This window comes from Equus przewalskii, chromosome 8 (assembly GCF_037783145.1).
Source record: "Equus przewalskii isolate Varuska chromosome 8, EquPr2, whole genome shotgun sequence".
Lineage (NCBI taxonomy): Eukaryota > Metazoa > Chordata > Mammalia > Perissodactyla > Equidae > Equus > Equus przewalskii.
Genome location: NC_091838.1, coordinates 81135074 through 81159802, shown reverse-complemented (window position 1 = coordinate 81159802; position 24729 = coordinate 81135074). Strand labels below are relative to the sequence as shown.

General features: G+C 44.3%; 1 protein-coding gene across 9 annotated transcripts in view; it reads left to right on the top strand.

The window, feature by feature from the left end:
* Nucleotides 1-17195: 17195 nt before the first annotated feature.
* The window catches only part of TRAPPC9 (trafficking protein particle complex subunit 9), a 626356-nt gene continuing 618822 nt past the window's right edge, over nt 17196-24729 (top strand). For 2 of the 9 annotated variants that reach the window (XM_070631021.1, XM_070631025.1), the window contains exon 1: nt 17725-17856. The gene's annotated coding sequence lies outside the window, so the exon portion shown is untranslated. Of the gene's footprint in view, nt 17857-24729 lie in introns of all 9 variants that reach the window. The other 7 variants (XM_070631022.1, XM_070631028.1, XM_070631024.1 and 4 more) reach the window with 6 other exon arrangements.

The following is a 24729-nucleotide window of genomic DNA, read 5'->3' as shown; positions in this document are numbered from 1 at the left end:
ACCAGAATTGACCACGTGTCCCTCAACCCGCTTCCTGGGGCCAGCCCTGGCCTGATTCATTAGGCCTCCTCAGAGAGGCCAACACAGGCCCCACTCTCAGTAGGTCCCCAGGAATTGTTTACTGAGCTGATCACAGAGGTGAGAGTGGCTTGGTCAAAGTGCGTGCGATGAGACAAAATTAGCCTTGTTAGCATTTGAGAAGTTCCCGTGGAAGTAAGAGCACCTACTGTGCGCCAGGCCCCATGCTGGGCTCTTTTCAGGCCCTGAGGCATTTAATCTCACAACTGGCCCCTGAGGTAAGCTTTACTGTCTCCCTTTTACAGGTGAAGAAGGGAGGCTCAGACAGGTGAAGTCACGTGCCCAAGGTCACACAGCTGCTAAGGGGGCAAGCTGGGATTCAGACACTGTTCTCGCTAAATCTGAACTCTTTTCTTAAAAAAAAATGAACAGTAACAACTAACCCTTATACGGTCATCACTATGTGCTGCTCTTACTCATTGAACCTGACAGCTCTACAACGTGAGTATTGTTATTAACTCCATTTTACAGAGGAAGAAACTGAGGTCCAAAGAGGGTAAAAGTCCCACAGTTAATAAGTGGGGGAGCCTGGCATTGGAAGCTGGGGGTGGGCTCCAGAGTCCCTTCTTGCCCCTCCCGCAGTCTCCCAGCTCTACCTCACGACTTGGCACTAAGGCTCACACCACAGCCTGGACATCAGCCAGGAAAGTACGACAGGATGTTGGGTGGAGGAAAAGCGGTCAGTTCCTAAAGTGGTTTTGGTCCAGTGGATGGTTACAAGTCAGGCCTGCACCGGGATTATGGAGCTGGCGAGGGGCTTGCCTGCCATCCGGGAACTCCTGGCTGGGGAAGAGGCAGAACTACTCAACCAGGGCACGCCTGCCGCCACAGGGGCACCGGGTAAGGGACCCGGGTCACATGAGTACAGTGCTCAGGCCAGGGGCAGTGAGTGTTCCAGAAAAAGAGATAGATTGGAGCGAGGAGGTGGCACGTGTGGAGCCAGAGTGGAGCCAGAGAGGGAGCTGGCCAGTAGACAGTGGTGACAAGATGACTAATACTATGCACCAGCCCGAGGCCCTGGGGTGAGTCAGACATTGTTTTGAGAACACTGTTTACTAACCGTAGGCTCACACTGGCCCCTCTGGTCTTTGAAATCCGACAGACCTGGGTTTTGCCTCTTACCAGCTCTGTGACCTCGGGCACATTGCTTCCCTTCTCTGAGCCTTGGTCTCCTGGAGCGTAAGCTGCGGGTGTAACGTATGCACAGGACAGTGTGAGGCTTGGGAGTCTATATGGACAGCTCATAATGGGCTCCCTAAATGATGGCTAGAGTCTTGTCATTGAGACTCTTCCTCTCGTCAGGGCTGGGTCTGCTTCCTCCCTGTGGTGGGCCCAACACTGGTCCCCACACATGTCCATGTTCCGGTGCCAGAACCTGTGAACATGCTACCTTACCTGGCAACAGAGACTTTGCAGATGAGATAAAGTTACCGACCTTGATTTGGGGAGATTATCCAGGATAGTCCAGGTGGGCCCTGCGTAAACTCAGGACCCCTTAAAAGAGGAAGAAGGAGGCAGAAGAGTCAGTCAGTCAGTCAATGATACAAGAAGAGGCAAGAGAGACTCACAATGTGAGAGGGACCTAACCAGGCCTTTTTCACTTTGAAGATGGAGGAAGGCAATTCTGGGGGCTGGAGCTGGGCCCTAGCTGACAGCCAGGAGGGACAGGGGGCCCTCAGTCCTACAAATTCAAGGATCTGCATTCTGCCAACAACTCGAATCAGCCAGGAAAATGGATTCTCTCCTGGAACCTACTGGACTTCCGTACTACAGAACTGTAAGAGAATAAATTTGCATTGTTTTAAGCCTCAGTTTGTCATAATTCATTACGGCAGAAAAGAAAATGAATACACTGCTCAGGCTCCCTTTCCTTTGGGAATGAGGGACTGTGCTCATCTCAGCCGTGAGTCGCTCCACACGCTCTGGACTCCCAGCCCTGATCTCCTGAATCAATGTGCAAGATCATTTCCCACTGTCTCCAGCTGGAACGTGGACAGGACGGTGGAGGCTTGAAAAGGCCAAGCTTACTTGGCTTTGCGCCCAAATAAAGCTCTGGCTATGAGCATACTTGTTTAAAAAAAAAGCCAAGTGTTGACCCACTTTTTCCTGACGGCTCTGGCTCAGACATGTCCCTCCAAAAGGAAATTTATTTCCAGTACACGCTGTTCCCATGGCTGACATCACCCACCTCGATTGAAAGGAGACGCACTCACAAGTGCTCTCAGGGGTTGGTGTCCAACATCTGATAATGGAGCGAAAGTTCCACAAAAAGCTGGCATTTTTTTAAACTGAATCAGCCTGGCGAGGGAGGGACTGGGAGTTTGAGCTGAGTTAGAATCTCCAGCCAGGAGAAAAGGCGCACAGCTTGCAGTGCCTGGCGCTCCCGCCCTCCTGTGCAAACCCTGGTGGGCCACTAAGCCGCAGCAGCACTGCGGATTGGCACAGGGGCTGCGATGAGGACAGAAAGCCTGCCCTGGAAGACGGCACCTTCTGAGTGGCCACATATTTGTGAGCAGGTCTGGGCTGGGTCCAGGTGGCTCTTCTGATACCCCGTCCGAGGCTGGCACTAGCACTGAGATGGGAGATGCACCAGGTGGAGTCAGAGAGAGAATGCAGACTTGAGAGTCGGCCAGCCTCTGCTTAAATCCTGGCTCTTCACTCACTAACTGGGGGACCTCACAACGAGCCTCAGTTACCCCATCTGTAAAATGGAGATTGTGTTAATTTCCTATTGTTGCTGTAACAAATTACCATAAATTCCGTTGCTTAAACAACACAAATTTATTATCTTAAAGCTCTGGAGGACAGAAGTCCTGAAATCAAGGTGTCAGCAGGGCTGTGTTCCTTCTGGAGGTCCTAAGGGAGAATCCATTCCTTTTCTAGCTTCTAGGGGCACCTGCATTCCTTGGCTCATGGTCTCTTCCTCCATCTGCCAAACCAGCAATACAGCACCTTCGAATCTCTCTCTCTGACCTCTGCTCCTGTCATCACTTCTCCTTCTCTGACTCTGACCCTCCTGCCTCATTTTATAAGGACCTTTGTGATCACATTGGGCCCACACTGGATAATCCAGGATAATTTCCCATCACAAGAGCCTTAATTTAATCACATGTGAAGAGTCTCTTTTGCCGTATAGGGTCACATGTTCAGAGGTTCTGGGGATATAGGGTGTTGATACCTTTGAGGCCATTACATTGCCTCCCACAGGGATGATCATGCACATTTTGAAGGATGTTGGGACGTTTCAAGATATACGTGGTCTGTTGGTTCACTGGGGCACCTTTTTGTAGTCCCCCTTTCACAAGGAGGAGGGCCCCCACTATGAGTCTGGATCCCGGCCCCTGGTTCCATGTCCCATCATCCCAGACATGGGGCACTGCTGATCCCCACGCCCTTCCTGGGTTTAACTCCCGCCCTCCTCTGCCAAGTTTAGGACCCCCACCTTCCATCTGGCTTCATCTTGTTTCTTCCATTTCTGGTCAAGGGAATTGTTTTTGTGAACAGTTATATACATTTTTAATTTCCCTCTTTGATATCTTCTCCATCATTGCTGTAATTTGGAACAGAAGGGGCGCATTGAAGCTTGAATTTACCCTCCATCTTGACTAGAATTCCATTCCCTGAGAAGTTGTCTATACTAGACCAATGACCTGAAGACTTTTTGAAGAGTTCTCTAACACTACGTGCATCCTCAAGTGGGTTTTATGTTGATATCTAAGTGTTTCCCACTTTGGTTTCCTACTTATTGAAAATAAGTCTCTTAATGAAATAAACATTGTTATTTTATGGACCTGCAAATATTTATTTTCTGCTTGAATGGGAGAGACTGAGCACCAATCTTATTGCTAGTTTTAGTCTTTGTGTGTAAGTGTTGAGAACCTTGTTCACATGAATAAGTAGATGGAAACAGAAAAAACTGTGTTATAGCAGAATCTCTCAGTTCTATGAATTCCTATAACAAAAATCAGATAGTGATGTAAGATCAAAAATCATTTCTAGTGATTTATCAACTACCAACTCAGCAGGTCTTCCTTCAATTTTGGTGAAAGAAAATAACTGAAATTAGTTAATTTGCAAAATGATTTGTTACCCAGTTGTTAGAATCATTTAGGTTCTTAATTCCTGGGCAGTACACCAAAAGTTCAAAATTTCAGGTCAGTACTACGAAGTAGCAGCAAGTGACTTCAATATACCTGTTACTCTTTTACTTAGAGGCACCTCCTTAAGCCTAACATGCACAGGAGAAGCTGGGAAAATTGAAGTTTTAATTCCAGTTCACCTTTGCCAAGTAAAGAGAAAAATTAGTATGAATTCACAGTATCCAATAATATTTTGGGAAATGAAAGTAATTGTCTTCTGAGCCTGAATAGTGCTCATAAAAATTTTTATTTTCATGTATCTAGATGAAACATTGATCTGTCAAAAGGAAACTGAAACTTTTTTTTTTCCAAATGAAGCTTTTGATCTCTTCCTCCTTGAAAGTATGCAAAATGTGCAAGTGAGTTACAGACTAAGCTGTGGGAAAGTGAAGATACCCACAAACCCTTGGTAGAAACCAGATCATTGCTGAGACCAGTAAAAATGGAGAAGAGTCTTCCCAGAAGATTGGTTTTCCCCAGCATGCTTTTCACACATCTCAAAAACTCTAATTGTAAGGAAAAATGGTGGTGTAATTTGGGGCTTTTATAATGTTGTCAGGGTCGGTGTTAAGTTCTAGAAAACTGACAGTGATGCAGGATTCTTGAACTATAGCAAAGCGAATTCATGTTGTCTTATAGCGATGCAAGTGAGGAGATTACAATCCAAACGTCCAGCTCTATTTTGTACTCATTTTGCAGTCTTATTCCTGTATTATTTCTTTCAGGAAATACAGATTTGCTTCTCTCTCCCACATTCTTTATTTGAAACAGCTTTATTAGCCAGCTGTTTCTTTCATGAAGGAGTTAAGTTTGTTTTTTCTTTTCTTTTCTTTTTGAGGAAGATTAGCCCTGAGCTAACATCTGCTGCCAATCCTCCTCTTTTTGCTGAGGAAGACTGGCCCTGAGCTAACATCCGTGCCCATCTTCCTCTACTTTATATGTGGGATGCCTGCCACAGCATGGTGTGCCAAGCGGTGCCATGTCTGCACCCAGGATCCGAACCAGCGAACCCCGGGCCACCAAAGTGGAACGTGTGAACTTAACCGCTGTGCTACTGGGCTGGCCCCAAGGAGTTAAGTAAGTTCCATACAGGCTCACTGTATGTATTTGTTATCAACTTTAGTGAATATATTATTACATATAATAAAATGTACCCATTTTAAGTGTAGAATTCAATGAGGTTTCATTAATGTATACACCCGCGTAACTACTGCCAGTCAGCTCCAACCTGGGCCCCAGGGAGCACTTGATTAGATCTGTCTTTTCTAGAGACTCATATACACGAAGTCATGTCAGCCTTTCTTTCACTAGCAATCTAGGTGCGTCATCCACCTCGTAGCACCTATCAATACTTTGTTCCTTTTCTTTGCTCTATACTATTCCCATTTTCCTGTTGATGGACAATGGGTTATTTCCTATGTGTGACAGTTATGAATGAAGCTTCTGTGAACATTCATGGCCATATGTTTTGTTCCTCTTCCTAAGAGGGGAATTCCTGGGTCATATAGTAAATGTATGCCTGTGGAATGGAAATTGACAAATCTTATTCCAAAGCATTTATACCATGTTACATTCCCATTAGCAATGTTTCTCTGGTTAATCTGTCTTTTGTTAGTCTAATGTAGAGGGCCCCAGCCAGAGGACACAATACGGGAGAGGAAGATTTCTTTTTCCTCCCTTACACATACACACTTGGGTAGACAGCCCAGGAGCTCACACACAACTTTATGAGTTAGCTCTCTCCTTTCCACTCTCTGTCTCCTCAACGTAGTGAAACTGGTTGTCTTGGAGTTACCTCTCTCTCTGCCTCGGATCAGTCATGGACTCCAGGCAGAAAGCCAGTGTGATCACGGAGCTCACCTCATTTGTTTCTCTTCCTTCAGGGAACAGTCCTGAGCTGCCTGTCGTCCAATGTCTGAGAACAGTTTTCCTTTTCCTCCCAGTTTTCTAGTTGTTTACAGTGGGAGGCTAAATCTGCATGCTGTTAACTTCCCCATATTTGTTTTTCACTTTTTGAAAATTATATTTTTACATAATTTTAAGGTAGATACTTGGCTAATGCACGGGGCTTTGCCCTGAATTTGTTGTGCAGGTGAAATAAGTCATCTCCACTTTTGATAGTCCCTGCTGTCTCTTTCTTGGCTCTCACAGACGCTCCCTTAGGAGGGAGAGGAGATTCTGTGCTTCTTCTACAGTCTAAGGTAGATCAATTCTGGGAAACAGTACATGTGGACATTGGGATTTTCAATGGGGAGACTGAGTCCCTTAAAACAATGAGACAGTGCATATAGTGCTTAGAACAGTGTCTGTCATATTGTAAGTGCTCAATAAATGGTAGCTATTATTAGTACAACAAAATTAAGTAGGTGAGGTTTACATTAATGACTGCCTTCTTTGTAGCATGCTACTTGATCCCTTGAGGCTCACAGGGTCTTTATGTTACCCTTGCCAGCCCAGAGTCTCTGATCTAAGCCTGCTTTCCTGGGCTCTAGCCCATATTCCATTATAATTTCTCTTTTTATTCAGTAACAACATTCCATTGAAGTCCTTACCTGGTCCTGGTCCCTGTGCTAGAGATGAAACTCATAGAACCGTGAGTGGGTCTGCTATGAGAGCTGTCAATCACAGTAAGGGGTGGAAAGTCCTAGTGAAAGATGCAGAGGGGATTGAGGGAGCCCTGAGGACAGAGTAACTCCTTCTGCCTGGGGAATCAGCGGTGGCTTCGCAGAGGATGAAGGACTTGAATTAAGATTTGAAGAATGAGTAGAAATTTGCCAGATGGGCGTGGTAGGGAAGAGAAAGAGAACAGTATCTGTAAGAACTCAGAGGTATGGAAACAATGACATTCAGAAAATTGTAGCAGTTTAGCCAGGCTGAACCGGGTGTGAGGGCGGGATGGCAGGGGCGAGGCTGGATTGGTAGAAAGGAGCAATTTTTTTTAACAACTTGATTGAGATATAAGTCACATGACACACAATTTGAAGAGTACAATGCATTGGCTTTTAGTGTGTTCAGAGTTGCATGCAACCACAGGGAGCAATTTTTGAAGCCCTTGGACAGACCTATTGAAGGTGGCCTCCCTGAAGTGTCTTTTGGGGGTTGTGTGGGTACAGAAACACTAACTAGGGGAAGCTGGAGCAGCACTTGGATCCAGACCGAAAAGAAACAAGGCAGCAATCCTTGTGTTAAGCAAGGTTTCCTGTGGAATGTGAGGGAAGGGAAGGAGGGTCCCCAAGAGCCCACACCAAAAGCCACAGCTTCTACTGCCTGGGGCTGTGTCTTAATAGTCAAAGCAAAGGGACCATGACACAAAGAATGTGGCCCTGGACGAGGCCGAGGCTCCCAGAGGTCCTCCCTTCGTGACAGATACCTAATGGAGGCCAGGTGCCCCAGAGCCTACCTGGAAAGTGCACCGAAATGGGCACTTGCAAAGAGGTTCTTAGTTTTCTTGTTTAAAGTGGTACTTTTTTTTTTTAAATGGGAGAGGAAGAGTCTCCAGTTTAATGGCAGAAATGGAAAATAAACACCTCAGAGATTGGTTGAATGAATTTAACTAGCAACTTGTACGGAACAGGTTTTTTTTAGCTGCCCCGGTGATTATCTGGATGAAAGGAGGATGAAAGGAAATTGGTCTGCACGTACAGGCTGTTCTTCCTCTTCTCGGGCTGTGGAAGTAGCTACTTTCCAAAGCTGGCTGTGTTTTTAAAAATATACATTTCAAGGCCACACCTCAAATGCTGTCATTCAGTACCTCTGAGTCAGGCCAGGAAATCGTGGTGTATTTTTAACTGCTTGGACTTTCTTTGGAATTATCTTTTAAATGACTTTTTAAACCACGGCAAACTTAAGTTTCGAGTACAGTACAAATAACTTGTTTTCCTCAACCATTTTAGAGTAAGTGCTGACTTGTGCCCTAACACCCTTACTAAAGAGTTTAGTGCATATTTGCCACACACAAGGACCTTCTCCTGCTTAACTACAACACAGCCATCAAAACCGGGAAATTAACATCGGTACATCTTTCCATCGGGTCCTCAGGCTCCATTCAAACCTCACCAGCCGTTCCAGCAGCTTTTTTTTTTAGCAAAATGCTGAGGTCCAGAATCACTCATGAGCTTTAGTTGTCCTGTCTCTTCAGTCTTCTTCAATCTGGAATGGGCTTCTCAGTCTTTCCTTGACTGTCATGACCTTGACGCTTGCTTTTGAAGATCACAGGCCAGTTATTTTGTAGAATGTTCCTAATTTTGTTTTATCTGTTGTTTCTTCAAGATTAAATCCGGGTCATGCATCTTTGGCAGCGATATCACATAAACTATATTCTCTTTATTGCGTCCTATAGGTGGTGCATGATTTAGGTTTGTTCCATTACCATTGATTCAGTCTGATCTGAATCTTCTTTTTTTACATTGAGATATAATTGACATATAACATTGTATAATTTTAAGGCATACAATGTGTTGATTTGATACATTTATATATTGCAATATGATTACCACTGTAGTGTTAGCTAACACCTCCGTCATATCACATAATTATTTCTTTTTTTGTGATAAGAACATCTATGATCTAGTCTCTTCATGACTTTGAAGTATACAATATGATTGTTAACTATAATCACAATGCTGTGTGTTAGATCTTCAGAACTTATTCATCTTCTAACTGGAAGTTCATACCCTTTGACCAACATCTCTCCATTTCCCCCATGCCCCAGCCCCTGGGAACCACCATTTTGTTCTGCTTCTATGAGTGATCCAACTCTTCTCTCTCTGCTTCAGAGAAAGAAGGAAAGAAATGGCAAAGGTATGGATAATTGAGATTAAAAAAAAGCTTCCACTTGATCAATGTTATTTGAATAATTTGATCTATGTCCTTTGAATAATTTAGATATATCGTGTATAAAGTTGGCAGATAGCAGAGATGTAGCCTCTTTCCTTTTAAAAATTAGCCTTAGTGCTGCAATAATTAAGACACACGAAAGGTATAAAGAATAAAATAACTTGAATTATTATATAATAACTTGGTATGTAATCCCAACATATTCCCAATTGGATGATTGTGTATTACTTTATATGTAACATACAAAATATATAATGTGAGGTACTGTAATATAAGTTGAATTCTCGAACTACCCAGTTCAAGAATTAAGCCACTGGCAATTCAGCTGAATCTCTCTTGTGGATTCCTTCCTAGCTTCAGTCTACTCTGAATTTGCCCAGAATTGACTGACCCAGGCTCCCCTGACAAAGTGAAAAATCCAAGGTTTTGGAGGCAATTGCAGGCAATTACATCCTAATTCCGGCCAGACGTGGCTGTTTTGTACAGTAGCTACTTAGCTTGTTCCGGCATCTGGTGGTTGCTTATGGAACTGCAGCTATTCTTATGTTCCTTTTCTTAGGATTTTTCTTTTTTTTGAATTTTTTTCTTATTTAAACTTTATTTTGAAATGTAAAATCCAATTTTCTTAAGTTGGAAATATTATAACATCTTTACAAGCTTTATGGTTCTACAAGTGACCACCACACATTGGTGAGAACTCAAGTATTAGCTGCTCACATTAATAATTTTTCAGTCTTTTCAATATAGCTTTTTGGTGTGTGTATATGTATATATGTATGTGTGTGTGTTTGGGGGTATTTTTCCTTTGCTAATTCCAAAAATTTATTGCTAATCTATGACCGGCACTGAGGTAGATGCTAACATGAAAAAGAACAAATTGGATGGCAAATCAACCTAGAGTTTCTGATTATACTCCATGAAACAGGAAATCTCTTTATTAGTCTATAATGGAAAGAAACCCATCATAGTAAATAATATTTACTGATCACCTATTATCTGCTAGGTGAACACATGTCACTTTCCCGAAAGTGTCACAGCACATGTGCAGTTTGAAAAGTAGTAAATTATAGTCATTACAAGGCTGTTTGGTAGTCATTCTGTGGATGCCAAATTTTTTGGTGAAAGTTTGAAGAAGAATAGGCTATTTATTTAATCTTAAAGTATCTTTCCACAAATTACATATAAATTGCAACAGGAGAAAACAGTAAACTGACAGTTTTGGGAGACTCCACCTTAGTCAGGCGATCAGAGTTATCACAACAGGACAAACCAACATCGTGCGCCTCCTGACATAACATGCCAAGGACTCGCATCACCTCTGTGCTATGTTTTGCAAAAAATACATACCCTGAATCTAATCATGAGAAAGCATTAGACAAACTCAAGTTGAGGAACATTCCACAAAATAGCTGGCCTATATTCTTCCAACATACTAATATCATGAAAGACAAAGACTGAGAAACTGTTCCAGATAAAAGATAAAAAAAGATATGACAAGTAATCGCAACGTGTGATCCTGGACAGGGGGAACCAGCTACAAAGTACACAATCCGGATATATTTATATCTATTTATCTATCTAGAGAATGATAAAACAAACATGTAAATAAATAATTGGTGAAATGGATACAGTGTGTATAACAGTTCTTTTTACAATAGGGACAGTTTTCTGTGTTTAAAATTATACTTTAAAAAGTTAACCCCAAAAATGGGTCCCCAAAACAAGCTCTTTGAAGACAAAGAACTGGTCTCTTTAAAAACGATTTACTTTTCATTATGAAATCATTGTACGTATGCTTTTTAAAGAAAAAATGAGGAGATACAGAAAAGTAAACACAAGAAAAACCATCAATCACCCACAGTTCTCTCACAGGCCAACGCTGCCTGGAAAGCTTGTTTGAAAGGAGCGCCATTTCAGCGGAAAGTCAAGGAGCAGGAATGTGCAAGGTGGAGGACACTCGGGACTGAAGGGATAAAACTGAAAAGACAAGCGGGGAAGGGCATGGCTTAGGGAAAAATAAGAAAAGAGCCGTGGGTTTGCTCTGAGGTCGGGAAGCCTGAGCTTGAAAACTGAGCAGATGAGTAGTGGAGGGGGAAGGACTTCCAAGAAGGGCGCCACGTGCGCAGTTCCGATTCTCCCCCGTGACCGGTCCCAGATGCTTAGCACACGGCCGGCGCCTGATACATATTTCTGGGCTGAATGAATTGGTACACACAAAGCAGGCCCTAAACCCCTTCCCGCCTCGTACGGTGGCCTCGCAGCCACTCCGCCGCGGGCGCGCTGCTCAATACGCCAGCACCCGCCCCTCGGGGCTGCTGACGCGCTCGGGACGCAGGCGAGGAGCCCAGTTTCCAGGGCAACAAGCGCCGGGCCTCCGTTCTTCCGCCCCTGCTCATGCGTCACTTCCGGCCGCTCGCCGCAGGTCTCAGCCTCCTGGTGGAGAGGTTCCCATGGGGACAGGATCCCCTCGTCTACTTGGGGCTGGTGGTGGGGATGGTATTAGCCAAAATGAATCTTCGGTTGTGCGGGAGGAGCTGGTGGAGGGAGGCAGGTGGAGTTTGGCTTCCGTCCCCCCAGCCAATCGCTTTCAAATCCGCCCCCTGGGCGGTGCAGGGAAGAGGACGCCTCTCGGCTGCCAGATCTAGAGCATGCGCAGTCCCACCGAGGCAGCCGCGGGGATCCAGTGTTCCGGGATTTCCGCCCATCCGGAGGGAAGCCAGGGGGGCGTGGCCGGGGTGGGGGGAAGCGGGGCGGGCAAGCGATGGTGTTGATTGGCCAGTTGGAAGCCCGCTGGTGGAAGCGCCGTAGACCCCTGTGGCGGGCTGTGGAGTTTCATTCATTCATTCATTCATTGAATGGATTGATTCACCAACTTTCACTGAGAGTACGCCATGTCAGGCGCTGGCACTCAGAGATGAGTCGCACCTGGTCCCTGTCTTCCAGGAGCCCGCGATTTTGCTGACACTCTCCAGTGTCCTCTCCTTTCTTCCTTTGCAACCTTATCGCCTCTCTTTTCCTACATCTGGTGTGATAGAGTTTTTGTACAGCCCATTTTACTGCAGGGACCTTCCCTGAAAGGTGCCCATCTCTGAAAGCAGCAGTTGACACTGAAAGGCCTGAGGTGGAATCTTGGCTAGCAGCTCAATTACTGAGCCACTTCCATCACTTTACAGTCACTCCTGAAGAGAATAGTTATTTGCTGGGGGTTGCGAGGCTTAAAATGAGCTCTGCCATTTATCTTGGAGTTGAATGCCAGTTTTACCCCTGATTAGCTTGTGTGACTTTGGGACATTGAGGGGAGGCCTCTGGTTGTCCAGCGCTGGCTGAGACTAGAATCTGAATAATTCTAAGGTGAAGGATTTAGTAAACCAAAACCAAACTTTTGGCTCCAGATCTAAAGCACCCTCCCCAACCAACATTGGTAATAAAATGGACTTGTAAATAGCCATTGTCTGATTCTTGTGTCTTATTTATCAAGTGTTCCACACTCAGGAAGGGAAAAAAAGAGTGTTACTGCTTAGTCTCTTATATTAGGAAAACCTACCTTATAGGGTCATGGTGAGGATTATATGAGAAATTTGTGCTAAGCACATTGCATGTTACCTGCCAGGTAATGGTAGCTACCACAATGGTATTATTTTGAAGGAATAGATGTGAAAGACCTGCTCAGGTGGCTGGTTCTTAGTGGTGCCAAATAAATGTAGTTAAATAAATGAGTCTCTTCCCTCCTGGCTTGGGAACTAGAAAGCCCAGGTCAGACACGGCACTATGGACAGGTATCTGAGTGGACTGCATGTTAGAGAGCCCTACAACATGGAAAGGAGTAAGGAACCCTTTATAAAACTTTTGGGGGATCAGAAATCCCAACATGATGGACTTTGCCCAATGTAGGCTGATCACATCATGCAACCAGAACACTTTTAGCTACGACGATAGGCAGAAATTGGGATTGTCCCAGGCAAATGAAGATATATGGTCACCCTACCCAAAAGCCGTACAAATAGCATGTGACAGAACTGAGATGGAACTTAGATCTGTCCCACTCAGTCTTAAAGTGCTTTCCCATATTTGATTTTTTTAAAACAATTGTTAAGAAATCTTTTATTTTCTTTTTTTTGAGGATTAGCCCTGAGCTAACATCTGCTGCCAATCCTCCTCTTTTTGCTGAGGAAGACTGGCCCTGAGCTAACATCTGTGCCCATCTTCCTCTACTTTATATGTGGGCCACCTACCACAGCATGGCTTTCCAAGTGGTGCCATGTCCACACCCAGGATCCGAACTAGCGAACTTAGTGAGTGATGGATTGGGTGCTCCGACCTGTGCTTTTTTGTTGTTGTTGTTTTCTTGTTTGTTTTTTTAAAGATTGGCACCTGGGCTAACATCTGTTACCAATCTTCTTTTTTTTTCTTCTTTTCCCCAAACCCCCCCTAGTATACAGGTGTGTATTCTAGTTGTGAGTGCCTCTAATTGTGCTGTGTGGGATGTTGCCTCAGCATGGCCTGATGAGCGATGCCATGTCGGCACCCAGGATCTGAACCCAAGAAACTCTGGGCCGTAGAAGCCCAGCACGTGAACTTAACCACTCAGCCATGGGGCTGGCCCCCGACCTGTGCTTTAGACTCATGTGTCAGTGATAATTCTCAACTCCACGAAGCCTCTTTGGGCATTGGTCCTCATCTTTGAGAGTGCATGATTAGATATTTCAGGGAAGCAGATTCTGCCTCATTTTACTGGAGAACTTTCTAATAGGGCTCCATATCATCAGTGCTTTCTGCCTCTGTTAGCACCTTCATAGAGGGGATCTGGTGTGGGTGTGAGGCTGGACCTGATGATTTTAGAGGCTCCTTCCAACCCAATTTTAGGTGTCCACAAACTCCTTGAAAGCAGGTTTGGTATATTTGAATTCTCAGCATTCAGAGGATATACCCAGGAAATGTTAAAGCTATAAAAGGAGAACAACCCTAGGAGAAAGACAGCCCTGGGATTGGTCTGTACACCCCCATTTGATGGCTGTGGGGCGGTGGTAAGCCCTTACATTCTCTGAGTCTCAGTTTTCTCATTGGTAAAAAAGAATAGTCACCTCTCTCCCCCATAGATTTGCAGAGACAATAAAATAAATTAATATAAGTGAGTGCGTTGTAAACAGAGAAACATTGTACAAAAATAGGAATGTTCTCTTTTGCCAGCTTTCAGTCTTGCTTTCCAAATTGCTTGTCTTATCCATTTATAGAGAGAATGAGAACAGACAAGGACTATGGAAAGAGTACAGGCCATAGAGTCAGACAGCCCCGGATTTGAATCCCTAAATAGCACCAGCCACTTGTGTGGTGCTAGCCAAGTGGTGTGTCCTTTCTAGACCTCAGCGCTAAGAATAGCTACCTTGCATGGATCTTATGAAGACTGTGAGCTAAGCATGGAGCTCTATTCCTGATACAAAGACCTCCATAAAGAGCGGCGTCTTTTTTTTTATGGTGTGTAATCCTTTTAATGTATTGTGGAATTGAGCTTAATTTTTTTTATTGAGTTCATAATAGTTTATATCATTGTGAAATTTCAGTTGTACGTTATTTCTTGACTGTCACCACATAAGTGCTCCCCTTCACCCCCGTGCCCATCCCCCAACCCCCTTCCCCTGGTAACCACTGAACTGTTTTCTTTGTCCATGTGTTTGTTTATATGCCACATATGAGTGAAATCAACTGGTGTTTGACTTTCTCAGTCTGGCTAATTTTGCTTAGCATAATTCTCTCCAGATCCTTCCATGTTTTTGCAAATGGGATGAATTTGTCTTTTTTATGGCTGAGTAGTATTTCATTGTATATATATACCACATCTTCTTTATCCAATTATCAGTCAATGGGCACTTGGGTTGTTTCCATGTCTTGGCTATTGTGAATAGTGCTGCAATGAACATAGGGAACGTATGTTACTTTGGATTGTTGATTTCAAGTTGTTTGGGTAGATACCCAGTAATGGGATAGCTGGGTCCTACGGTAGCTCTATTTTTAGTTTTTTGAGGAATCTCTACAGTGTTTTCCATAGTGGCTGCACCAGTTTGCAGTGTATGAGGGTTCCCTTTTCTCCACACCCTCTCCAACATTTGTTATTTTTAGTCTTAGTGATTATAGCCATTTTAACAGGCATAAGGTGGTATCTTAGTGTAGTTTTGATTTGCATTTCCCTGATGATTAGTGATGCTGAACATCTTTTCATGTGTTTCTTGGCCATCTGTATATCTTCTTTGGAAAAATGTCTGTTCATCTCCTTGGCCCATTTTTCGATTGGGCATTTTTTTTTTGTTGTTCAGTTGTGTGAGTTCCTTATATATTATGGAGGTTAACCCCTTATAGGATATATGATTTGCAAATATTTTCTCCCAATTGGTGGGTTGTCTTTTTGTTTTGATCCCAGTTTGTTTTGAAGAGTGGCCTCTTTTAATATCTGTTTTCTGTGTTCTGTAACTGTCAACCTGCACTCTTTTTTTTAAAGTTAATTTTTATTGAGTTAATGATAGGTTACAATCTTGTGACATTTCAGTTGTACATTACTGTTTGTCAGTCGTGTTGTAGTTGCACCACTTCACCCTTTGTGCCCACCCCCACACCCCCTTTCCCCTGGTGGCCACTCATCTGTTGTCTTTGTCTACATGTTTAAATTCCTCATATGAGTGGAGTCATACACAGATTGTCCTTCTCTATCTGGCTTATTTCACTTAACACAGTTCCCTCAAGGTTCATCCATGTTGTTATGAATGTGACAATTTTATCCTTTTTTATGGCTGAGTAGTATCCCATTGTATATATACACCATATCTTCTTTATCCAATCATCAGTTGATGGGCACTTAGGTTGCTTCCACGTCTTGGCTATTGTAAATAATGCTGCAATGAACATTGGGGTGAATTGGACTTTTGGAATTGCTGACTTCAAGCTCTTTGGATAGATACCCAGTAGTGGGATGGCTGGGTCATAAGGTATTTCTATTTTTAATTTTTTGAGAAATCTCCATACTGTTTTCCATAGTGGCTATACCAGTTTGCATTCCCACCAGCAGTGTATGAGGGTTCCTTTTTCTCCACAACCTCTCCAACATTTGTTACTTTTTGTTTTGGTTATTTTTGCCATTCTAATGGGTGTAAGGTGATATCTTAGTGTAGTTTTGATTTATATTTCCCTGATGATCAGTGATTATGAACATCTTTTCATGTGCCTATTGGCCATCTGTATAATCTTCTTTGGAGAAATTCAACCTGCACTCTTAATCCCATGGAGCAGCCACCTTGGGCAGCTTTTGTGGTGTTCTGAAGGTACCTCTCTGTCAGGCTCTGGGCACCTCTGTCGAAAATTCTTCCTGGCTATCTGGCATGCTGCAAATTCATTCCACCCGTTTTGCCCTGAAGATGTGTTCTGTTTATAACTCATTTCTACTCCTTGGAAAACAGTTCAATAAAAACTCAATTGGTTTTCCACTAGCCCAGGGCAAGGATGAGAAATAGCATATTATTATTTTAAAAAAATATGAATAATAAAATAAGACATAAAACAGCACTGGGCACATAGCAGAGAGTCAATAAATGCTTGCTGGCTCAAAGCAAAAGTGATGGCTCAGTTTTTCTGTGGCTGCTGTATCTGCTGAGAGAGCCACTCCTGTCCTCCATTACATTTTTTAATTGAAAACGAAATACATGTATATGGTAAAAAATTCAAACAAAACACAAAAATACATAAGGGAGAGAGGGTCCCTGGTCCTCTATTTTCTCAGCCCTCCCTTGAGACGCCACTTTTTACAACCCCTTGTGTATCTTTCTAAATAGGATACATGTGTTCTAAGGTATGTATGTAAATTCCTTTTTGCTTTATTTATTTATTTTTAACATAGAGGGGTTTAAATCCAAACTGGGTGCCTTAGCCCTGGAACTAACGGACAGCTGTCTCACACCCAGGGCCTGTTACGAGCCTTTGATGTGGATCAACTACTGGGGCCCCCAAAGTCTGGAGTGGTTTTACCCACGAGTGATGGGGACCACGCACCAGCACTCGGGCAGTCTGCTCCTGGCTCAGGCTCTGCCCTCAGCCTCCTGCCCCCTCCAGCCCCTGTGACTGTGCAGATAAAGCACGCCCGCCCGGGGAGCACGCTGAGACCGTGAGTGCCCGTTTCTCAATCTGAAAAAGGAGAAAATTATGCTCCCCGCAGGGGTAGTTCTGAGCATTGGCGACAACGCCTGTGGGTGCTTGGCCCCCGGAGCGACACGAAGCCCGGCTCGGCGCGGGGGCAGGTGGTGTGATCCTGAAGGGGTTTTGCAGGGGCCTCCGCCGAGGGCTCCACTAGGAAGGTGAAATTTGAGCTGCGTGCCGTGAGGGATTAGAAACTGGCGCGGAGACAGGACTGGCCCCTCCTTCGGGATGCGCCGCCCCAGCAGCAAAAGCTTTTCTGTCTTTGCTACTCTCCCTCCCCGGTCTCCCTCCCTTCCCCCTCCTGGTACCCCCTTCCCCCGCTTCCTTCCTCCCTCCTCCCGGTCCCCCCATTCCCCCTTCTTCCCACCCTCCTCTCTCTCTGTCCGTCTTTCTGGTCTCTTTCCCTCCTCCCTTCTCTCCCTCCCTCCCTAGCTTCCCCGGCGTCTCTCTCAAAACCCGGAGCGGATCGCCGGCCCGGGACTAGCCTCGCGCATGCGCAGGAGCGCCGCCGGCTAGGTCGCCAGTCGGAAGCGCCAGCTCTGAGCCGGGGAAGCGGCAGCAGAGGCTGCTCGGCTCCGCCGCCCGCCAGGCCGTTGGCTCCTGCTCCGGGCCCGGGGCTACCGGCTGTGTAAGTGCGAGGTGGGGGGCTACCGGGCCGAGGATCAGGCCGGCTGCGGGAGGGCCGTGAGTGTGTCAGGCGTGGAGGGCGCGAGTCAGCGGGTGTCCCTCTGAGGGGCGCGCGCCAGCCCACACCTGCCCGGGCCTCCGACCCCGGCTGTTACCCCGCCTGGCGCCCCGGTCACACCTGTGCAGGGCCGTGTCCGCACCCGTCCCCGAGCCGGCCCACACCTGCCGCCTCGTGGGCCCCGGCCCCTGCCACCTCAGTGCGCAGCCGTCGACCCCTTCCCCTCCTGCGCCGGCGGGTCCTCTCCGCTCGGACTGGCTCTGCTCGGCCAGCGGCCCCGATCCCCGGACCCGGCGGGATCTGGGGACCTCCGGCCGGGGCAGGTGTCCGAGCTGGGCTGCAGCCCACGGCCCCGGCCGCCCTCCCGGCCCAGCGACCCCGGGGCTTCACTCCTCTCCCTTTTTCCTCCTCAGTCTCTCTGAATTAAAAGTGCTTCAGATCCAGCCCGGCGACTTCAGGCGCTGTTTCCCAGGATGAGATCCTAGTGTTGTAAACTGCAGTTTATCCCAACGAAGTCCCGGGGAAAGAGTGACAGTACTGTGCTTGCCTTGGGTCTTCTGCCTCTGGCGGTCCCGTCCCAGTTCCCCTTCCCGATGTGAATGCCTCTTAACCCAGAGTTTTCTGGTTTTAGGATGGGCGGGGGGGGGGGGGTGCCTGATTGCACATGTTTTTATAGAGAGAGGGATTGACATGTTGAAAGCAGGTCTCGGTTTAGTTCAAAATGAGCTGACAGGCTTGGAGCTGTGACATCCTCCATCCCCCCATTCGCCCCCCCCCCCCCCCCCCCCGGTTTAAACTAGTGACTGTCAATTTTTTAAAAGACAGTTAACAGCCTTGTAGTCCAGCCCAGCTAGTATTTAACAGGAAGCAACAGCACTAGAGGCTTGATGTCGGAGACCCAGGTATATTGCAGTCCTCAAGATCTCCTGACAAGGTTTCATTTTGTTTGTTTTTCTTAAACTGTATGGCAGACGAGTAGTATAGGAGTAGGACAGAGGGAAACAGAGTTGTCGAGAAATATTTTTTAAATAACAGCTTTATCGGAGTATCGTTCACATACCATAAAATCCACCCATTTAAAATGTGCAAGTCAGTGGTTTTTAGAATATTCACAGTTGTGCAACCATCACCGTGCCAGAACAATTTCATCACTTCAAAAAGTAACTTCATACCCGTGGGCAGTCACTCCTCCTTCTCCCCTCCTGCAGCCCCTGGCAGCCTGGAATTTACTTTCTGTCTCTATGGGTTTGCATATTTTGGTCATTTCATGTAAATGGGATTGTACAATATGTGGCCTTTTGTGACCGGCTTCTTTCATTTAGCATAATGTTTTAGAGATTCATCTGTGTACTAGTGGTATCAATACTTTGTTTCTTTTTCTGGCTGAGTAATATTCTCTTCTACGGATAGACTACATTTTGTTTATCCACTCATCAGTCGGTAGACATTTGTCTTGTTTCCACTTTTTTGGCTATTAGGAATGATGCTGTTGTGGACATTCATATACAAGGTTTTGCGTGGACATATGTTTTCAAATCTCTGGTCTACACCTGGGAATAGAAGTCCCGTTTATATGGTAACTCTGTGTTTAACTTTCTGAGGAACTATCAAGTTGAAGAAATATGTTTTTGGAGTTTTAATATGTGTATTAGATTTGTCTCAGAAACAGAACTGGCTCAGTGCCAGGTCTTATTTCATCCTATTTTCTCTTGAAGAAACCAGTGGAAAAGCGTGGACTCTGGAGCCTGGCTCCAGCTGGTCGCTTAGAGATTAGGGGACCTTGAGCTAATGACATAGCCTGGGGTTCTTCGTCTGTAAGACTGAAGATAGTAACGATTGTTCCTTAGGAGTATTGTGAAGTCTAAATATGATAAGTTGTAGAGAGCCCAATGCAGTTCCTTCCCCACCTTAGAGGAGACACATTTCCTCCTGTGTTAGATGCATATTTTCCGTCTAGGGCAAAAGTGAACAAGAAGCTTGCTGATACTGAGCTGCTTCAGGGGAGAAACCCGTGCCTGAGGTTCTTAAGTTTATTGAGCTGTGGCATGGATTTGATTGCTGGTCTGCTTTTTAGTGTCTAGTTAGAACTGGAAGGGGCCTAGAGGGATCATTTAGTCGAGGGTGACTTAGTTGTTTAGATGTCATAGATTGGGAAATTCCAGAAAGCTGGAGGGTCCATAACAGGGCTGTCAATTTTTATTTTCGCCCAGATAGGACAATGGAAAACAACCGCCAGATACTCTCATCATCATTTTATAAAAGCTGGGATGTTTCAGCTCCAAAAAATGGGGGAAGATCGTAACCTAAAAAGAAATGATAAGAATAATAGTTAATATTTATAAAGCGCTTACTACATTTTCTTAAGTTTAGTTTTATGAAGAGCTCATACATTATTCTTATTTTTCTCATATTACTTCAGCCTAGAGAAGCTAAGCACCTCCTGTCCTCAGACCTGTGTCCGAGACTCGCTGTCCCCTGCCTTCAGGCAGGTCTGGGTCTATAACACGCTGCCTTCTCTGGCCCTCTGTCTTGCTTATGGAGGAAGGGTGTTAGGGAGCAGCATCGTCTATTGACAGATGAGAAGGGCCGAGGCTCTGAGACTGGCTAACCTCCTGAAAACTAGTCTATCAGCTTCTTGAAGTTGGACCTCCTTTCCTTTTTAAGCCCTTAAAAATTTTGAAATATATAATACATCAAAGGTATATGTGATGTTTACGTACAGTTTAAAGAATAGCAAAACAAATGCCCTTGTATTTACCATCCAGCTGAAGAAATAGAGCATAACTTCTACTTCTGAAGCCTGCTGTTTCCCTCTAAAACTGCATTCCTCTTTGCCACCCAAGTAACCACCATCCAAAATTATTTTTTCTTTCTAGTTTTACCATATGTATAAATATCCCTAGTTTAGTGTTGTCTGTTTTTGAACATTATATAAATGGAATTGTACTGCTTGTGTTAGTTCACAACTGGCTTTATTTACCCATTATGTTTTTGAGATTCGTCCATGTTCCTGCAGTGTGATTCGTTTTCATTGTTCTGTAGCATTCCATTGTGTTAAAAGATCACAGTTTCTTTCTGCGTTCCCCTGACAGCGGACATTTGTGTTGTCTCTGGTTCTTGCCTCTAAGAACCTTTGTTTATGTCTCCTGCCATCCATGTGCCAGAGTTCCCCTGGGAGGGGAATTGCCAGGTTTAGGATCTACCAGTCTACACGCCCATCTGTCATACGAGAGAGTTACCTTTGGTCTACATCTTTGCAAACACTTGATGTTTTTCATGGTTAAAATGTTTTGTCTGTACAGCCATGTTCAACAGCATTATTCACAGTAGCCCAAAGCTAGAAACAACCGAAATGACCTTCGATGAATGAATAAATAAAATGTGGTATATACATACAATGGAATATTACTTAGCATTAAAAAAGAGGGAAATTCTGACACATGCTACAGCACAGATGAACCTTGAAGACATTCTGCTGAGTAAGATAAGCCAGTCACAAAAGGACAAATAGCGTATGATTCCATTTCTATGAGGGATCTAGAGCAGTAAAATTTGCAGAGACAAAAAATAAGAAAAAAAAAAGGGAAGAATGGTAATTGCCAATTGCTAGGGAGAGTGGGAGTGGGGAGTTCTTGTTTAATGGCTACAGAGTTTTGGTTGAGGAAGGTGAGAAATTCTGGAGATAGTTGCACGACAACATGAATGAACTAAATGCCACAGAACTGTACACTTAAAAATGACAAATTTTATGTTGTGAATATTTTGCCACAATAAGTTTTTTTTTTTGGGTGGTCAGTCTGGTAGGTGTGAAACGGCCTATGTCTGTGGTTTTGATTTGCTTTTTCCTGATTGCTGTTGAAGTGGGGCGTCTTTCTGTACATGTCTTGGCTATGTGAGTTTTCTCTTCAAAGGCGTCTATTCGAGCATTTTGCCCATATTGTGATTGGGTTGTGTATTGTCGATGAAAATAATCCATAACCAATCTATAAATGGAAATTTAGGAGAGGTTATTCTGAGCTAAAATGTGAGGACCATGGCCCAGGGCCTTTCTTCCCGAAGGAAGAAAGGGCACCAAAGAAGTGGGGTGTACAGAGTGGTTATATGCCCCCAAAGAGGATGTTTCACATAGGATTGGAATGTCTTTTTTACAACAGTCACGAGACTGCTCTGTTGGTACAGCAATTGATGGACACAGCAGGTAGGTCTGCTGTCTTGATGGACACAGCAGGGTGGCAGGTCTGTTGTCTCGAGCTGGGTGGTCACACGTGAGCTGGGTGGTCAAAGGTGAGCACAGCAATCAGTTCCTAGCCTAAGGAAAGATGCTTATTGCTAAGGAAATGCCAATGTGGGGGAAAGTTGCGCCTTTATCTTAAGGCCATTTGTTCTTGTCATAGTAAAAGTTTAAAGCAGATATACAATGTGTGCTCGATGGCCATGTCAGGCCCTTTTGCAAAAACAAAGTCAGGCCGAATTAGGTTTACGCCAAATGGCTTCCTCATATACTCCAATATATCCAATTGCTTGCCATTTCTATTTGCTGGTATCTTTTTCTAACTCATAGATTGCCCGTTGTCCTAGTGCCAGTTGTTAGAGTCTGTCCTTTCCTACTGCCCTACAGTGACAACTCTGCTGCACTTCAAATTTCCGTGTATGTGTGAGTCTGGTTCTGGACTTGATTACATTCCGTTTTTCTCTTTATCCCTCTGCCAATACTGTGCCGGCTGTAGCCTTTTATTTGGTCTTCCCCTCCCCTCACAGATTTATTGAAATATAATTCATATACAGTCAGTTCACCCATTTAAATAGACAATCTAGTGGTTTTTAGTGTATTCACGGAGCTGTGCAGCCATCACCACAATCAATTTTAGGACATTCATCACCTCAAAAAGAAGCCCTGTACCCCATTAGCAGTTATATCTGGTCTTGCTATCTGGTGGGACAAATGCCTCTTCCCAGTGGTGGTTCTTCAGGAGTTTCTGGGCCATTCTTTTTCTTTTTTTTTCAGTTATTTTATTGAGATCATAATGGTTTATAACACTGCGTAATTTCAGGTGTACATTGTTATTTATCAGTTCTGTATAGACTGCATCATGATCACCACCAATAGTCTAATTTTTACCTGTCACCGTATATATGTGCTCCTTTACCCCTTTCATCCACCCCCCTACCCCCTTCCCCTTTGGTCACCACTAATCTGTTCTCTTTATCCATGTGTTTGTTTATCTTCCACTTGCAAGTGAAATCATGCTGTCGTTGTCTTTCTCTGTCTGGCTTATTTTGCTTAACATCATACCCTCAGGGTTCATCCATGTTGTTGCAAATGGGACAATTATATCTTTTTCATGGCTGAGTAGTATTCCATTGAATATATATACCATATCTTTATCCATTCGTCAGTTGATGGGCACTTGGGTTCCTTCCATGTCTTGGCTATTGTGAATAATGCTGCAATGAACACAGAGGTGCATAAGTCTCTTTGAATTGTTGATTTCATGTTCTTTGGATAAATACCCAATAGTGGGATAGCTGGATCATATAGTATTTCTATTTATAATTTTTTGAGGCATCTCCATAATGTTTTCCATAGTGGCTGCACCAGTTTGCATTCCCAACAGCAGTGTATGAGGGTTCCCTTTTTGCCACATCCTCTCCAACACTTGTTATTTTCTGTCTTGGTAATTACAGCCATCTGACAGGTGTAAGGTGATGATATTGCATTGTCGTTTTGCTTTGTATTTCCCTAATGATTAGTGAGGTTGAACATCTTTTCATGTGCCTGTTGGCCATCTGTGTACCTTCTTTGGAAAAATGTCTGTTCATATCCTCTGCCTATTTTTTGATCAGGTTGTTTGTTTTTTTGTTGTTGAGTTGTATGAGTTCTTTATATATTTTGGACATTAACCCCTTGTTGTATATATGATTTGCAAATATTTTCTCCCGGTTGGTGGGTTGTCTTTTCTTCTTGTTGATGGTTTCCTTTGCCTTGCAGAAGCTGTTTAGTCTGATGTAGTCCCATTTGTTTATTTTTTCTTTTGTTTCCCAGCCCTGAGTAGACATGGTATTCGAAAAGATGCTCCTAAGACCAGTGTCAAAGAGTGTACTGCCTATATTTTCTTCTAGGAGTTTTATGGTTTCAGGTTTGTTTATTATTTTTTTTTTGAGGAAGATTAGCCCTGAGCCAACATCTGCTGCCAATCTTCCTCTTTTTTTTTGCTGAGGAAGACTGGCCCTGAGCTAACATCCGTGCCCATCTTCCTCTACTTTATATGTGGGATGCTTACCACAGCATGGCTTGCCAAGGGGTGCCATGTCTGCACCCAGGATCTGAATCAGCGAACCCTGGGCTGCCAAAGCAGAATGTGCGCACTTAACTGCTGCACCACCACTGTTATTGTGTTGCTGTTAATTTCTCCCTTTAGGTCTATTAATAGTTGTTTTATATACTTTGGTGCTCCTGTTCTGGGTGCATACATATTCATAAGTGTTATGTCCTCTTGGTGGAGTGTCCCTTTTATCATTATATACTGCCCCTCTTTGTCTCTTGTTGACTTTTTTATCTTAAAGTCTGCTTTGTCTGATATAAGTATGGCAACACCTGCTTTCTTTTGTTTGCCATTTGCTTGGAGTATTGTCTTCCATCCTTTCACTCTGAGCCTGTGTTTGTCTTTAGAGCTGAGATGTGTTTCCTGGAGGCAGCATATTGTTGGTTCTTGTTTTTTAATCCATCCTGCCACTCTGTGTCTTTTGATTGGAGAATTCAATCTATTTACATGTAGAGTGATTATTGATATATGAGGGCTTAATACTGCCATTTTA